Genomic DNA, 18,239 nt, shown 5'->3' with positions numbered 1-18,239 from the left:
TTTGAAATTGCATGTCGGGTTAAATTAGAGGTTTTCAAAATTTAGTGGTGGCAAAGAAAGGTTAGTCAGTCAGCCATCTTGCGCTGCCATAGTAACAAACATCCACATCCTCAGAATTCTCCATTTACAAGTTGAAAATTCGATCACTGGGACCTTCCACTTGGAGACTTGCTGCCTAATAACATATCATATCAATGGAATATAGTTTTTTTTAAGAATCAGGAAACTATCAGCAGTTTTCTTTGACGTTTTAGGCCATAATCATGCTACAAGCATCATTTGAAACCAAATAGTGTCATTTATTAAAAGAGATGATGGAGTGATTTTTTTTACCTCAATTTTGTTTTTGCTTTTGCTTTTGCTTTTGCTTATTTTATGTAATCTTTTCCTCTTTTGATGTTTTGGTGGAGTTCTGAAATTTGTGAGAAAACAAGTGTCAATAATTTAATCCTGTGCTGATCCTGTTGTTACATGTTTATTTAGAATTTGTATGATGCAGAGTTACAGGGCCTCTGGAGGAGATTATACCCCTCCCCCATCCAGAGTGTGTTCTATTGGTGTTTCCATCTTTCCCTACTCCTCTGACCAAAAAGAAGGAGAGAATGAGAGAGGCTGTTAAGAAGTTTATTGTAGCCTCGAGGGTATTTGGTCTGTTTGTAAAGATTACGTTTTAATTTAAGTAACCAGTTAGTGCTGCTAGTTGGTGTATGTGCAGGCTTAGGTGAATACTGGGCTTCAGTGAGTAGGGCAAGCAAGGTAAAGGCAAAATAGGATTCTTTTATCTTTCTTAGTGTAAAGGAGCAGAGATGGCAGTTAGGGCAGTAGTGTGCTCCTCCTGCCAGATGTGTGAGACCAGGGAGCAGTCATGTGTCCCTGACAAATTCTACAGTAAGTGTGACTGGCTGCAGCTCCTCACAGACTCTGTTGTTCGGTTGAAGCGACAGTTGACACGCTGAGGAGCATACTGCGGGGGAGGGAGAAAGAGTGTGATAGACACTTGTTACAGGGAGGTGGTCACATCACAGGTTCAGTCAATTAGATGGGTGACAGCCAGGAGAGGTAGGCAGGTAGTGCAGGAGTGTCTTGTGGCTATTCCCCTCTCTAACTGGTATACTGTTTTGGATACTGTTGAGGGGAGATAGCCTCTCAGGGGAGTATAACAACAGCAGCCAGGCCTGTGGCACCACAACTGGCTCTGCTGTAGAGCAGGGTCAGGCAAGATCCAGGCGAGCGATGGTGATAGGATACTCACTAGTTAGGGGCACAGACAGGCATTTCTGTGGTATGTTGCCTCCCTGGTGCCAGGGTCAAGGACATCTCTGAGTGGTTGCACAAAATTCTTAAGGGGGAGGGTGAGCAGCCAGAAGTCATTTTGCACATTGGTACCGACATTGATAGAAAGAGGAACAAAAACAGAAGTTGCTGGAAGAGGTCAGCAGGTCTGGCAGCATCTGTGGAGAAAAAAAATCAGAGTTAATGTTTCAGGACCGGTGACCCTTCACCAGACCTGAAACGTTAACTCTGATCTTTACAGCATCTGCTGTTCTTTCGGTTTTTAGGTAGAAAGAGGGATGAGGTCCTGCGGAGTGAGTACAGGGAGTTGGGAAAGAGGCTGAAAAGCAAGACCTCAAGGATAGTAATCTCTGGGTTACTACCAGTGCCACATGCTAGTGAAGCAAGGAATAACGTGACAGGTCAGATGAATACGTGGCTAAGGAGCTGGTGCAGGGTTTCAAGTATTTGGATCATTGTGTCCTTTTATGGGGCAGGCGTGACCTGCACAAGAGGGACGGATTGCACCTAAACTGGAAGGGAACCAGTATCCTTGCAAAGAGGTTTGCTGGTTCTACTCGGGACGGTGTAAATTTGAGTGATAGGGGGCTGGAAACCAGAGCAGCAAGTGGAGCGACTGAGGAGAAGGTACATGTTAGGACCCGTAAATCTGAAAGGAAGGGCAGGCGGAGACAGATAAATGAACGTGATGGTACGAATGGGCAAGCAGTATTATAGGTAAGGCAGATGAGCTTAGAGCCAGGATCAGTACAAGGGACTATCATGTTGTAGTCATTACAGAGACTTGGTTGAGAGAGGAACAGGACTGGCTGCTCAATGTTCCAACGTTTTGTTAGATGAGCTAGAAAGGATGGTAAAAGAGGTGGAGGAGTTGCTTTACTAATCAGGGTTAATGTTACATCAGCACTCTGAGAGGGCATACTGGAGGGATCATCCACTGAGGCAATATGGGTAGAGCTCAAAAATAAGATGAGTGCAATCGCTCTGAAAGGATTACACTATCGGCCTCCCAACAGCTACCAAGACATTGAGGAACAAACATGTAGACAGATTATGGAAAGATGCAATAAAAACAGGGTTGTCATAGTGGGTGACTTTAACTTCTCAATATTGATTGGCATTCCCTTAGAGCAAGAGACTTAGATGGGGCAGAATTTGTTAAGTGCATCCAAGGGGGTTTCTTGAAACAGTACGTGGATAGTCCAACTAGTGGAGGGACCTTACTGGATGTTGTATTGGCTAATGAGCCTGGCTAGATGACTGACCTTTCAGTGGGAGAGCATTTTGGAAACAGTGATCACATTCCTTAAGTTTTAAAATAGCTATAAATAAGGATAAGTCAGGACCATGCGGGAAGGTGCTAAACTGGGGGAGGGCAATTTACGTCCGTATTAGGCAGGAGCTGGGGAGTGTTAATTGGGAGGAGCTGTTATCAGGCAAGTCCACATTTGACATGTGGGAATTGTGTAAAAACCTGCCGATGAGAGTTCTGGACTGCCATGTTCCAGTAAGGAGGAAGGACAAGGATGGCAAGGTAAGAGACCTTGGATAATGAGCGAGGTTGTGAATTTTGTCAAAACGAAAAAGGAAGCAAATGAAAAACTTAGGAAGCTAAAATTGAACAGGGCCTGTGAGGTGTATAAGAAAAGCAGGAAAGAACTCATGCATGGAATTAGGAGAGTAAGAAGGGGCCATGAAATAAACTTGGCAAGTAGGGTTAAAGAGAAACTCAAGGCATTCTGTACATACATTAAAATCAAGAGGATAACTAGGGAGAAAGTAGGACCACTCAAGAATAAAAGGAGGGAACTTGTACTTGGAAGCAGAGGATTTGGCTGAGATCAAATGAATATTTTGCTTCAGTACTCACCCAGGAGAAAGATATGGAGGATAGTGAGATTTGTGTGGACCATGCTAACATGCTAGGGCATTTTGAGAAGGAGGAGGAAGTGGTATTGGATCTCTTGAAGAACATTTAAGGTGGATAAGTCCCCAGGGCCCGATACTATTTACCCCAGGTTGTTGAGAGAGACAAGAGAGGAGATTCTTGGAGGCTTGACCAAGACCTTTGCATCCTCACTAGCCACTGGTCCCAGAGGATTGGCAAGTAGCTAATGTTGTTCCTCTGTTCAAGAAGGGAAATAGAGATAATCCAGGAAACTATGGACTGATGAGTCTCACATTGGTGGTTGGGAAGTTATTGGAGAGAATCCTTAGGATTTACCCACATTTGGAAAAGCATGGCCGAATTAAGGACAGTTAGCATGGCTTTGTGTGGGGCAGGTCATGTCTTACTAATTTGACTGAATTTTTCGAGGAGGTGACGAAGGAGATCGATGGGGGTAGAACAGTGGACGTTGTCTGCATGGATTTTAGTAAGGCTTTCGACAAGGTCCACCATGGTAGGCTCATCCAGAAGATTAAGATGCATTGGATCCACAGTGACTTGGCTGCATGGATTCAGAATTGGCTTGCCCACAGAAGGCAGAGGGTAGTGGTGGAACAGTGTTTTTTAGGCTGGCAGTCCGTGACTAGTGGTGTTTCGCAGGAGACTGTCCGTACTGGGACCTCTGCTGTTTATAATATATGTAAATGACACGGATGAAAATTTAGATGGGTGGGTTAGTAAGTTTGCAGACAATACAAAGATTGGTGGAGTTGTAGATAGTGTTGAAGGTTGTCAAATGATGCAGCAAGATATACCTCAGTTGCAGATATGGGCAGAAAAGTGGCACATGGAGTTTAATCTATACAAGTGTGAGGTGCTGCACTTTGGGAGATCAAATGTTAAGGAAAAGTGTACAGTTAATGGCAGGACCCTGAACAGCATCGATGTACAGAGGGATCTTGGGGTTCAAGTCAATAGCTCCCTGAAAGAGGCCACACAAGTAGGTCGGGTGGTAGAGAAGACGTATGGCATGCTTGCATTTATTGGTTGGGGAATTGAGTACAAGAGTCAGGATGTCATGTTGCAGCTTTATAAGACTTTGGTTAGGCCATGTTTAGGGTATTGTGTTCAATTATGGTCGCCACATTACAGGAAGGATGTGGAGGCTTTGAAGAGGGTGCAGAAGAAGTTTACCAGGAAGCTGCCTGGATTAGAGGGTATGAATTATAAGGGGAGGTTAGAAAAAACTCAAGTTGTTTTCTCAGGAGTGGCAGAGGCTGAGGAAAAACTTGTAGAAGTCTATAAAGTTACAGATGCATAGATAGGGTTGATGGTAAGAATCTTTTTCCCCAGAGTTAAAATATCTAATACTAGGGCACATGCCTTTAAGGTGAGAGGGAGAAAGTTCAAAGGAGACATGAGAGGCAAATTTGTTACACAGAGAGTGGTAGGAGTCTGGAATGTGCTGCTAGGCGTGATGGTGGAGGCAGATACGATAGGGGCGTTTAGATAAGCACATGAATATGCAAGGAATGGAGGGATATAGACCAAGGGCAGGCAGAGGGATTAGTTTAATTTGGCATCATGTTCAGCATAACATTGTGAACCAAAGGGCCCATTGCTGTGCTGTTCTATGTTCAATGCCATTGCTATCCTCTTAGTTTCCTCCAAGTTGTGTTTGACGTGGAGGAATATTGATTCATTAGCTGAGGTACAATACCATTTTGTCAGGGGGAGTTTTCCTTCCACAATAGATCAAAAGCCATGAGACTTCATGGGTCTGAAGTCAATGGTATTTGAGTATAAAAGTAGGGAAATCTCATTGCAACTGTACATGGTGCTGGTGAGACCACGTCTGGAGTACTATGAGCAGTTTTTGTCCCCTTATTTAAGGAAAAATAAAATTTCATTGGAGATAGTTCAGAAAGGGAAAGAGGGATTGTCTTATTTAAACAGTTTAGGATTCTACTCATTGGAATTTAGAAGAATGAAAGGTGGTCTTATTCAGACATGTAATACGTTTAAGGAGCCTGACAGGGTAAATATTGAGAGGATTTTCCTCCTCGTGGGAAAGTTTCGGGTCAGAGGGCATTGTCTCAGAAATGAGGGGCATCAATGTGAGACTGAAATGAGGAGGAATTTATTCTCTTAGATTTTTGAGAGTCTTTGGAACAGAGAGCTGTGGAGTCAGAGTCCTTGTGGTACATTTAAGGCTGAGATAGATTCTTAATCAATAGAAGAATCAAGAATTTGGGATAAGGGCAAGAGAGTAGAATGAGAAATGTCAGATTAGTTGTGATGTTATTGAATGGTGAAACAGCCTCGAGGGGCCAAACGGTCTACTCTTATTCTTATTTCCTATAGTGTTATGGCCTTGTGGTTAAGGACTTACGGAGCCACTACTTCTTAATTGTATGCTGATATGCGCAGTGGGATAGGGCAAGCCCAGGGATGATGCAGGAGCGTTCTAGGACATTATCTGTAAGGTATTATCCTGTGAATATAGCTACATCAGGCTGTTGCTGGTCTAGCCTGTAGTCCTGCTTTCCCACCTTCATCACCCAGTTCCCAGAACCTGCCATGGAGTGCTGGGCCATGTATACACTTATTGAGACCTGACTTAATGCCTAGGTTTCAGTCAAGTGAGACTTTTGTACATTCTGGTATGACTGAGTGCTTTGCCAATGGCGCCTAACCGTATTCAGCTGTGCTTGCCTGCTGTGATTTTAGCAAAGAACGAGCTTGAAAACTGCAACACATTCAAACAATAGGAAGGTATCTTGGGCATTGTTAGTTCTTGATCATTTTGTAAATTTTCTGCATAACATAACTGAGCATTAACATTTGCGTAGGCTAGCAGTTTGGTTATTGTGGTGGGATATCAAGATTGAAGCTTATTAATTGTTGGAACTGAGGAACCATTAGAAAAAGATCATAACAAAGCTTAGCTGCAAACAGTGAGATCAGTGATTGGATAATAAAGGCTTATTTAGCAACATTGAAGATGCAATGAGACATAAGAAAAACCAAAAACCAAAAAACAAATCAAGAAGAGTCTGTTTAGATGCAAAGATTTTAAGAGAGCATAAATGGAACCAATGGAGTTTGGACTCGCCACAGATTGAGACTAGTCCAGCTGCTTTCAATTTATAGATAGGCACTTTGTGTGGATTGAGCCCACTGTGACGATCAAAAACACTGAAGATTTACAGTTGGAAAGTTTATAGAATATAAAGCAATTGCCTAGTAATTATTATCAGGAAAAATCTACAGCCCTGATTTTTTGAGGCCCCACAAACAGCTCTTGGGTCTAATATGCAGTGGACAACCTCGTAAAATCAGATGTGTGACAGATACTTTTGGCTTGAAAGTGAGCCCGTATGGACCTCATATAAATGTTTAAATAATGGAAATTATTTCCCATACTGAACTTCATGAGTTTGGGCGAAGTTCCACCCTCAGGCTGAGCTGAAATATTTGAGTGCACCATGCTGAGCAGCCAAGGTCAGTTTAGTGGAGCCTTTTAAATTTTGAGGCCCAGATTTCCCTGTGAGCTCAGGAAAACCTGACCCTAACACTTCAGCACCTTCCAAGATACACGCCCAACCCGTGTGTAATTTTATCTTGGATTTTTGTCTTTTCACACAGAGGTTAGGTTTGCACTGCACTTTCTAAGCCATGATATAATGCGTAAGGAGTAAAAAGGGAAGGCAGGCCAAAAAGAAAACCTGGTTCAGTTTTCAGCTCCAACATAATTTAAAGATTGCATAACAACACCTAAAACACCTACGCACCCTCCAAGCTACCCCATGCTCCCTCAGTTTGCCCATTCCATCTCCACAATACACCATACACACACGTCACTCTATGTGCTCTTAGGTTTTTCATGCTACCTCCGCGTTTCCTCCCACCATCTCCCTTCTACAATCACTCGCACAACATCCACTATGTACAGTTCTCAGTTTGCAATAGCAATGAGAATTATTTAAAAATCTTTGGAAAAGATTAAACCACTATCTGACTTAATTGTGAATTCAAACTCATATAATTGATACTGAAAAATATCTACTCCAGTGTAAAAAGAAATTATCCTTTAAGTGCCACCTAGGTTTATCAACAAACAAGAAGTCACATCAGAGACATCCTATTATTGCATTTAAAAAAAAAAAAAATTCCTTGATCGATACACTACATATTGAGCTGAAATTATTATTAGCTTTTGATAGCCAGTCAGACATTCATAATGGTTCGGATACAGAAATGTTTGTAAGCTTTCAGAAGCAGGTTTATATAACAGTAAAAAGACATTCATTTGATTTAAATTACAGCACAAAACAGGACAGTAGAAACTGAGGACTATTTTACATTTTTACTACATTACAGCTCTTTCATGGCGAAAATACTGTAGTGCATAAGAGCACTTACACAATGTAAGGGTCAACTTAATTTTGCAGGACAAATCCCTATGATGAATTACTGCAATAAAAACACATCTACATTATAACATCTACACCTACCTTTCAGAATGCTTCTGGTTCCTCAGAAGGCTTCACTCGGAATTACAAACTCTTCACTGAGGTATGTTATTTAGGGCTTCCAAATCACTCACCAGCACTTGAAAATTGTACGCAAGAGAAATGCAGTTTTCTTAATTAGGGACCCTGACATTAGAAGTTGTTTGCGTATGTTTTCATGCTAGGCCTACGAGACCTTTGAAAAGACTGCATTAAAATGGTCTAGGGCTGGGTAGGTAGAGGAAAAATTGCTCAATATATAGTTTTGGCCTCCTATGTTTAGGATGCATTCCTGCAATAAAGGGTTTATCTTCTTTAAGATAGGTTAAACAGGTTGGGCTTATACCCACGAGTTCAGGAAAAGTAGAGGTGATATTATTGAAACAGATCAAATCCTAAGATGGACTTGTAGGGGTGGATGCTGTGAGGATGTTTCATTTTGCAGAGGAAACTAGAACTAGACCAAAGTGAGGTGATTTCTTTGTCCCCTCTCGTATAGTCATGAGTCTGTGAAATTCTGTTCCTGAGAAAGCAATGGAAGCTGTGCAACTGGATTTATTCAAGTGCAAGTTAGATGGATTTTTGATTGACAAGGAGTCAAGGGTATGGAGCGCAGAGAGGAATGTGGTGTTGAGATCATAACCAGATCAGTCATAATCTTATTGAATGAAGGAGCGGGCTTGAAGGACCAAAAAACCTACCCCGCTTTTACGTCCGATGTTTGAATGTTTTTCCAGCAAAGCAAAGCTAAGTTCACTGTTTTGCCACCCCATTTGCACTTAAACTAGGCAATGAAAATCCAGTCTTGGGTGTTTTTAGTTCTATTGTCAATAAATTATGTTCTTGTCTTGGAATGTTTTCAAAATAGTAAATAAATCATCTTGTGAAGATATTTTAAGTTACCCTTTTTTACATGGTTATTACTTCTGCAATGCTGCCCTGCATTTTAAAAATTACATTGCTACAGAAATATAAGCTCCATGGTATTAGCATGGGAGTCCCAATATCAAATTAATCTTGGCTCTCTGGTAATGTGCTCACCTCGGAGTCAGAGTGTCGTAAGTTTAAACTGCCCTCAAGAGACTAGAATTTATCATTTAAGCTGATACTTTCGGCCTACATTGAGAGTATATGTGCTATCAAATATATCATCTTTTGGATGAAACAATAAAACAAGATCCTTACTGCTCTGTCCTATCAGTGCAAAGGTTCCCACAGCACAGAGGAGATTTGAGTTTGCCTGGTGTCCTAGCCAATAGTTAACCCTTAATCAGTATCACTGGAGCAGACTATCTGTCCATTTATCTCACTGATGTTTAGAGGACCTCATTTTGTGTAAATTATTTCGTGCATTTCCTGCATTTCAACAGCAGATATAAAAGAATTTCATGCACAAATAGAAATTGCTGGAAAAGCTCAGCAGGGCTGGCAGCATCTGTGGAGAGAATCAGAGTTAATGGTTCGTGTCGAGAGACCCTTCCTCAGAACTGATGGTAACTAGGAAAATGTTGGTTTATATGCAGAACATAGGGTTGGGGAAGGGGTAAGGTGTAAACGATAGGTGGGGATAGAGCCCAAAGAGACAGAAGAGCAGTTGCACAGACAAAGGAATGGATAACGATCTGGCTAGGAGGGTGAATAGTTATTAATGGGGACTGTTAGTGGCTAACAATGGGTGGTGTGTAATAGCAGACTATGTGATGACAAGGCCTGGTTATGGAGGTAGGGGTAAGTAAGGACATGGAAGAGCTGAAGTCCTAAAGTTATTGAACACGTTTTTGAGTCCAGAAGGCTGCAAGGTCCCCAGGCAGAATATGAAGTGCTGTTCTTCCAGCTTGCACTGAGCTTCGCTGGAGCACTGCAGCAAGCCTGAGACAGAGATGTTGGCCAGGAAACAAGGTGGTGTGTTGACTGGCAGGCAACTGGAAGTTCAGAGTTTTTTTTGCAAACAGATTGCAAGTGTTCTGCGAAGCAATCACCCAGTCTACGCTTCATTTCCCCAACGTAGAGGAGACCACATTGTGAGCAGCGAATGCAGTAGACTAGATTGTGTGAGGTGCAGGTAAAAGCACTGCTTCACCTGGAAGGTGTGTTTGGGCCCTTGGATACTGAGGAGGGATGAAGTGAATGTGCAGGTGTTACACCTTCTGCTGTTGGAATGGAAGGTGCTGTGAGGCTGTCGAGGGATGTTGGGAGTGAAAGACAAGTGGATCAGGGTGTCCCGGAGAAAACGGTGCCTGTGAAAGGCTGACAAGGGAGGGGAATGGAAAATGTGTCTGATGGTAGCATCTCGCTGGAGGTGGTGGAAATGGTGGCTAATGATCTCTGGATGTAGATGCTGGTGGGATAGTGGGTAAGGACGAGGGGACCCTTTCGCTGTTGCAGGAAGAAAGAGATGGGGTGAGGGCTGAGGTGCGGGAGATGGGTTGGACCCAGCTGAGAGCCCTATCAACAACAGTGCTGGGGAATCTTCAGTTAAAAAAGAAAGTAGACATTTCGGAGCCTGCCTTGTCGAAGTTGGAATCATCAGAACAAATGTGACAGAATCTCAGGAACTGGGAAAATGGAATAAGAGTCTTTACAGGAAGCAAGGTGCGAGGATGTATAGTCCAGATAACAGGGGGGTTCAGTGGGTTTACAGTGGATAATGGTGGCCAGTCCAACCCCAGAAATGGAAACAGAGATGTCGAGGAAGCAGTCAGAGATGGACCAGGTGAAGGTGAGAGTGGGATGGAAATTGAAAGCGAAATGGATAAACTTTTCCAATTCCGGACGAGAGAAGGAAACAGCACTGATGATATCATCGATATACTGGAGAGAGAGTTGTGAGTGGGGGCTGGAATAAGACTGGAACAAGGAATGTTCCTCGTATCCCACAAAGAGACTGTTGCGGGAAGGAAGAGATGGGGTGAGGGCTGAGGTGCGGGAGATGCGTTGGCCCCAGCTGAGAGCCCTGTCAACAGCCTAGTGGAGGGTGGATGTGTAAAGGGATTGCATAACCATGGTAAGAGGAGGCGGCTGGAGCCCACAGTCTGAAAATTCTGAAACTGGCTTAAAACGTCCAAGGAGTCACAGATTTAAGTGGGCAGGAACTGAACAACAGAAGAAAAGACTGAGTCAAGGTAGGAAGAGATGAGTTCTGTGGGGCAGGAGCACGCTGAAACAATGGGTCTGTTCGAGCATTCCTGTTTGTGAATTTTAGGAAGGAGGTTGTTGGCTCTTAAATTTTTGTAATGAAGCACACATGAGACCACCAGGGATGGTTAGTTATTAATTTTATTGGTTGAACTTCAAATGTTACATGAGCAGTCGATCTTTACCCCTTTTCTTCCAATTGCAACTGTACCCCCACCCTGCCCCTGGCTCACATTCTCATACTTTTATATCCGCTCCCACCCTATCCTCCCCCCACCCCCCAACTTACTTTCCTCCAATCACCTTACACAAGCACCAGAGTGCTTGCCATTTTCATAGTCTCCCCACCCTCCGCCCCCCCCGAATGCTAGAACATTCTGTCCATGCTCTCTGCAGCTACACCTTGTAGTATTTACAAGAATCACTACACATACAACGACCTTAACATGGTATGAGTTTGCTCAGAAATTTCCACATGTCGAAGCTTCGCTGGATTAAGGAAGCAGGCTAAACCATATTTAAGACATTGGACAAAAACATAGACAGCAAAGATAATAATAAGGAACTTTATGATTCCTTGAACAATAGAGATTCCCATCGAGCCTAGCCATCCAGTGGCCCAGCTCTATAAGGTACTTGCTTGAGGTTGCTTTAATTTTGTCATTTCCTTACGAATATGGCCAATGAGGTTAGTTACGTTTTCAGAGTTATCAGGAATGTAGGTACAACATTCCTGACCTATGAGGGCACAAGTGCCACCTTTCTCAGCCAACATTGAGTTCAGAGCTATGCGATTCTGCGTAGAATTGGCTCGTAGGACAATCATTTCAGCATTAATCTTATCAAGGGCCTGACAGGTCTCATTGGCTATCTGTTCTAGGATAGCTGCCATATTGATGTATTCTCTGGCTAGGTTGGCTGTATTGAATGGGGTGGGGGGACAAAATAGCAAAGAATCGTTCTGTTTCTGTAATGGCACATTTGTGTACTGTCGAGTGGATTTCAGAGAGGTCACAAAGGTGACACATGAATGGCACTGCAAAAGCAAGGTAATAGGAGCCTGTCCATGACGGGGTAGGAGGGTGCGGGGGCAACCAGGCATAAGCCTTGTATCCGCAATCAAAATAAGTGCCGTCGTATGGGTCAAACTGAATAATGTAGTTAGAAAACGAACAAGAATTGGTTAAAGGTCCCCGCTGACGTGAGGTTGATGAAATTAAGTTTGGATGGAAGCCAAGCATCAGGTGTGACATTAAAATATTGTGGGCAATCACTGTGACCTGCAAACCAACCCATAGACTCAGATCTCGTGGAACAAATAGAGCCTGCTGGTTTTCCTACCTTTGATGTAATTTGTAATTTGATTCTCACCACAGATGCTGCCAGACACGCTGAGCTTTTCCAGCAATTTCTATTTGTGTCTCTGATTTACGGCATTCGCAGTGCCTTTGGTTTTTGTTAAGAACTTCATGCACTTTGGTCTTTTGAGATTGTGAAAGGCACCATATAAAAGGAAATGCACATTTTTTCTTGCTTGATCCATGGTCATTTCAAATTAGGATGTCATCTGTAGGAGCAAACACTTAAGGTATCATGTGCCCTTACCATGGGAATTTTGTGGATACAGTTATTGAGATTTTCCAACTCTTGCAACTTGATTTACAGGCTAGAGATGCGTTCTCCTGTTTACAAGTCTGAAATAGACAATGTGCTTGAAATATCTCCAGAAACCTGGAGCTCATCCAAAATAGTTTTCCTCACCACCACATTTCAGCAAGCTGTGATGCCAATTGAATTTCTGTCAGGTTTCTTTTCTAAGGTGAACAGATTTGCTAATCAGTTGTGCTTTCTTATATTGGTCACACATTTGTAAACATCGGGGAACTTGTGTGGATCCTGCTAATCTAGCATAAGGTGTTAACAGCTGTCAAACTGATAACCAGAGTGCCTTATCAGTGATATCAGCTGATGTCAGAGTACATGGAACTGGGACCTGAGGGAATAAGGTTCCAATGAGGTCCTGCAAATCTGTGATTGGAATCTTCCCAACTTCTAAACACTAGGAGCATTGGAAAGTCAGCTGGGAAGATCTGGTGAGATCAGAAAAATTAGATTATAAACAACAAAAGTCAGATTTTCCATGCAAAATTTTAACAGCAAGGCGAGAATTTCAACAGTGAGTGGTGCGAGGCCCATTTGCATGTAATACCATCTCATTATTATCTAATCTTATTTAATTTATATGCAGTTTGCTATTTTACAATGTACTAAAGAGAAACTGGATGGCAACAATTCCTGATATTAAAATCTGAGTACCTAGCAGATCCAGGTTGCCACTTGCTCCTCTCTGCCTTTACCTTGGCCAGCATTCCATAATATCTCAGGCACTCAATGGGCAATGACTAGTTGCATCCTTTGTCCACAGAGGTGGGCATTGGACATCCATTAGCCTCACCACACCATGGCACATCTGCAACTCACTTATAATATAATTCACCATGTCAACATTGCACTTTGGAGCACACTAGCATCTTTCATTGCAATACTGCTGCCAGGCCATTTTTTTGTGCAAGGTACATTTCAAGGCTGTCAGCTTGTTTTCTTAGTACTCACTCACTGTATACTTATTTAGATGCTTTCTGCATCTTGCTATTGCCTTGCTTTGCCCTTTTGCGCATTGCTATCTCATTCAGAACTTACAACCTCATAGTACTTCTGTCTTGCCTTCTGTTTAGTGCAGTCACAAAGCCAGGCAGTTTGTCATAGTTGCCAGCAGTGATCACTCAAAGGTTTAGACATGTTACTGTATAGCACAGGGCCATATCAATGTCAAACATACTTCACGTGTTTCAATCAAATGGCCATGTCTCTAAATCTGAGGGAAGTGGACCTCAGTCATGTCAAGGGGGAGTGTCATCAGTCAGAGCGTACTTGCACAGTAAGTCAATGGTGTACTTGATATCTCTGCAGGGACTTGGGAATGGTGAGTTGGCCTTTTGGGGCAGTCAGGGACAGGGTTTTCATATTGTTAAATTCTGGGATTGGACCACAGTCAGTCCTGCAGTTTCAGTGCAATCAGTCTGGGAACGAGTGGACCTTAGACAGAGAGCTGCACAGAGACTAGTCTTGGTTCTGGTCACTCACCAGGCGGGGCTGTCTTTCCAGGGTTGGTGAGGGGTTGGCCACAGTCAATCTTTGGGTGTCAGAAAGGTTATTAGGGACCTCTGCTGTGGTGAGTAAGTTGAGAAAATCATTTGTGGGGATTGCAGGCTCGAATGCAGAGAGGACGACATTGCAATTGTGTGGGAGGGGTGAAGAATGGGGGCAACTCAGCATATTGCAACAATATGATAACACATTGGAGGACAAAGGTTGCTGTGAGTGGGAGCTGCTTGATGGTCACCACCCTGGCTTCCGTGGAGCTAGGCAGGGAGGATAGTTAATGCATCACAATAGACAGCATATCTAATCTATAGGTTCAGGGCTCTAGGGCAATGTTGGGACATGAAGACTCAACTGAAAACGTTGGGTGTGAAGGGGTGAAGCTCGGAACTCATGGAGTTCAGAGGGAGTGCAAAGTAGAAAGGTTCATGAAGGCTTCCGGAGCACCTAGATTACGAGGCTGAGCTGGCGTCTCACTCTGCGAAGTGTGACCAGTGTTGCCTTTCATCCTTACCTGCATCACAGATGTGCAATGGAAATGAAAAACAGCTGACATCACACCTGGAATGGGCAGAATAAGTGGTTTTCTTCTGTCTGAGGACACAAGCTGTACTTGTGAGCGATGTGCTGCCTTCAAGGGGCAACTGCATTAATCAGCCACTTCAACAGTACAGGTTTAAGATCTTTATAATTGTAGAATTCTGCAAGTGAAGCACATACAGTGACCAACTATGCGGAATACAAATTCTGGTCACATGCAATCTTGACCACGTCATTGGTCAATACAAACTAATCATAGTCAGCTCTGTGAAACAAATGTCATCACAGGCAACCTTAAAAGTGTCACCTGCGATCCACAATTTAGAAAGGTGATCCAAGAACTCATAGACTGTGCAAAGTTCCAGAGATTTTTTTGGTCTCACCTCAATATGCACTGCTGTCTTTCTCGGGTGATGTAGGTTGGTACATTGGGGAACAGTGTCAGTAATCCTACTGCACTTGCAATCTCACTTCATTTGTGTAGTGAGGCTTGTGCTGCACACATCACAATAAGGTTCCCTGTGTCAAACCTCCATGTACAAACATTCCATAGCACTTCTTGTCAGTGTCCTCCATGTCTCACTGTATAGAATACCATACTAAACTGTCATCTTTGTGAGGTGTGAATGCTGACTGTTCACATTACTAAGGACCTGTTCTGTTTCTGATATTCTCCACATAGGTTCGTTGGAGCCAGGACCAATAAATCTAGTCACAGCACGGGTTATCGTCACTGTGGCCACTGTGCAACAGAGGTCTAGAGAAATTGAGGGGGAACAAATGTGCCAACAACCCCAGGACCAGCAGCAACCTCCAGCTGCTGCTGAACGGCCTCCATATGAAGAAGTCACAGTTGTAGGTCTCTTTAGATGCAGAGGAAGCAGAGGAGGGTCAGAGTCTATTGCCCTCAATGCTATTTCCTCCAGATGACTGAGCCACAGAGCCAGTGCAGACTGCAGATGTCCTGGGATACTGTTACAGAACTGAGTATTCTCCTGAAACAGGACTTGTGATCTGAAGGATGGATAGCCATCCTGTCCTGGCGGCCACTAAGGTGACAGCTGCACTAAATTCTTACGGAATTTGCTGCTTCCAAGGATCCATTGGGGACCTGTGTGAAATCATAGTCCTTAACCCTCAAATGTTTCAAAGCCAATGAAATTTGTGCAGTTGTACCTCTTCATCTTGTTTACCTGTATAAGGTCAGTGCTACAGCCTGAGGAGTAGGCTTTGCCAAAACAGTTGCTTGTCTCTATGTGCAGTTTGCAATGGAATGTTGGGAGAGCCATATACTGCTGTGGTACACTTTACCAATAGAAGAGGCTTCCATTTAGTAAATGTATGTCATCTGTGATCATCAATACCACATCTTAGAGGTCTGCGCCAAATACCACTGAAGCTGCCATTATACCTATATCCTGACATCCCTCATGCCAAACTTCATTTCAAGAACTGAATGTCTTTCAAGAAGAGACAAGGGCTTTTCTCTGTAACCTTGGCTGATGACAGCATTGTGCAACCAGAGATCAAGTGTAGATATAATGCAGGCCATACTTCCTCCAGGAACATCGTGGAACAGACGATAGGCCTCCTGAAGATGAGAATCGGTCCGCAGGTGCCTTGTAGAGCATAATCCTAGCATGCTGGGCTCTGCACAACTAGAACAGGCAACAAGGGCATATAATGGACACCAAAGAGCAGCAGTTATCCAAACAGGAAGATGAGGACAATGAGCAGGACAGTGTCAGCTTCAGTGTGACACAGCTTGATGTGGCAAGTCAGATAGGACTAAATCAACACCCACTTCCAATGGATGCGGGTTGGGTGAAGTCATCTTTCATTGACTGTAAATTTGTTGTCATTTCAAAGGCAAGCAGGCACATTTTATTCCTAGAAGTGAATGCAGCTCTTCTTGTTTTGTTTTCGGATATCCTGTTGTTCAATAAAAGTTAACATTTTTCAACTGTTTGAAGGCTTTGCAACACGTTGTGGTCCCACACCGAACAGTGACAAGATGCTATGCTACACAAGGTGCTGGGAAGGAGCAGCACTCCTTCAGACAGCATTCTAACACATTCTGGTGTTGATGATGGGTAGCCTCTAGCTTCATTCTTGTAGGTGCAGTTCTATCAGAATTGATCAGACAGGTGATGATGTTTAGAATTATTTGTTGAGATTCTATTTTCAGTGAAATATCACCCATGCTACCCATCTGCCCTCAGAGAAGTTTTCTCTTTTTTGTTTCTCTTCAACTACATTGACTGTGAAGGATTATTATTAGCTGACAGCATTTTTGACCTAGTGACACAAATCCATGGAAGGTCCCCAGCAGTAGCAAGTACTCAAACACTTTCATAAATACTTTCATAATTAATTAGGCAGTGGAGAATTATGTGAGATTACCAACCACGGTTCACAGAGAGAAACCCTTCGTGAAACTCCCTGAAATTGACTCCATAGTCTCTGTAAACAGTCAATAAATGTAGGTTGTTTTCACTAGCATGGTGTTCTGCCCTTAACCATCAAAAGCACCTAGAACTTATCATGATATTTATGCCTAATATTGATGAACATTGTCAAAATGTGAAGATTTTTTTTCCCTTAAAGCGTCTTGTTATACTTGTTTCTACAAAATATGGAATCTCCAATATTGCATAAATGGTGACAAATTTGGTCCTGGTTGAATAATGGTAAGATTATATGGGGCATAAGGTCATTAAAAATTATAAAATGTACAATAAGATAATTAGAGTTGTCTAAGTAGTAACGTTTTATATGTTTCAAATTTATATACTGACACTATCTGATGGGAACTTCCCCCTTTGAAAGGTTTGATGTTGACATAGAATTAAGTAACAAAATGAGTCTGAAAATACTGTTGAGTAATTTTAGGTCACTGGGAGTTTTAGTGTCAAGCAGGGTATAAGGCAGGAAATTGGAAATACACATAACAATGGTAATACAGTAATTATGGGGAACTTTGATCATGTGCTGGGTGAAACCAAATATGCAGTTATAATGTGGACTTGATGGGCCAAATGGCCTGCTTCAACACTGTAGGGATTCTATGACGCTAGTTTGATTTTTTTTTTACTGTGAAGAAGAAATTGGGCAACAGACTAATATAAATCTGGATTCATGTAATGATAATTTAATAACCTTGTTATGAAAGAATTTCTAGGAAAGCTTGATATTTGTTAGATGTTTATACTAGTTTGTAGGGGATTTAGTCAAGTCCAAAACAAGAGTTTTAGATATGGACAAAACAAATAGTGCAGGTAAAAGTGGTGAGCTGACTAAGGTAGATAGAGAAGCTTGATGAAAAGATATGAAGGTAAATAGGAAAATGGTAAACAATAATTAATTCACAACTTGCAATAAATTTATATTCTGTTAAGGAAATAAAACCCCACAGGAATAGTAGACCAACTGTGGCTAACAAGAAAGTTAAAATTAGTATTAGTTTAAAGAAACAGGCTTCTAATCTTGTCTAAAGGAACGGTAAGCCTGTGGATTGAGAAGATTTTAGCATTTAGCAAAGGATGATGAGGAAATTAAAAATAACAAAGAGGGAGTATGAGAATAAACTAGAAAGAGTGATAAAGCGATTGTAAAAGTCTGTAGTTGTGTAAAAAGAAAGGTGTTCGCAAAAGTAAATATGGGTCACTTGAGCACAGAGACAAATGAAATATTAATAGAAATAGAAA

General features: G+C 42.4%; 1 long non-coding RNA gene across 1 annotated transcript in view; it reads left to right on the top strand.

Annotated features, from left to right (window-relative positions):
• Window positions 1-16,452, top strand: part of LOC125485024 — a 118,950-nt gene extending 102,498 nt beyond the window's left edge. The window contains exon 3 of the long non-coding RNA XR_007263802.1: window positions 15,215-16,452. This is a non-coding gene — a long non-coding RNA (uncharacterized LOC125485024). The remainder of the gene's footprint in view (window positions 1-15,214) is intronic.
• Window positions 16,453-18,239: the final 1,787 nt, after the last annotated feature.

Source organism: Rhincodon typus, chromosome 15 (genome assembly GCF_021869965.1).
Source record: "Rhincodon typus isolate 14 chromosome 15, sRhiTyp1.1, whole genome shotgun sequence".
In the NCBI taxonomy this organism is placed as follows: domain Eukaryota; kingdom Metazoa; phylum Chordata; class Chondrichthyes; order Orectolobiformes; family Rhincodontidae; genus Rhincodon; species Rhincodon typus.
This window is presented reverse-complemented; position numbering and strand designations above follow the sequence as displayed.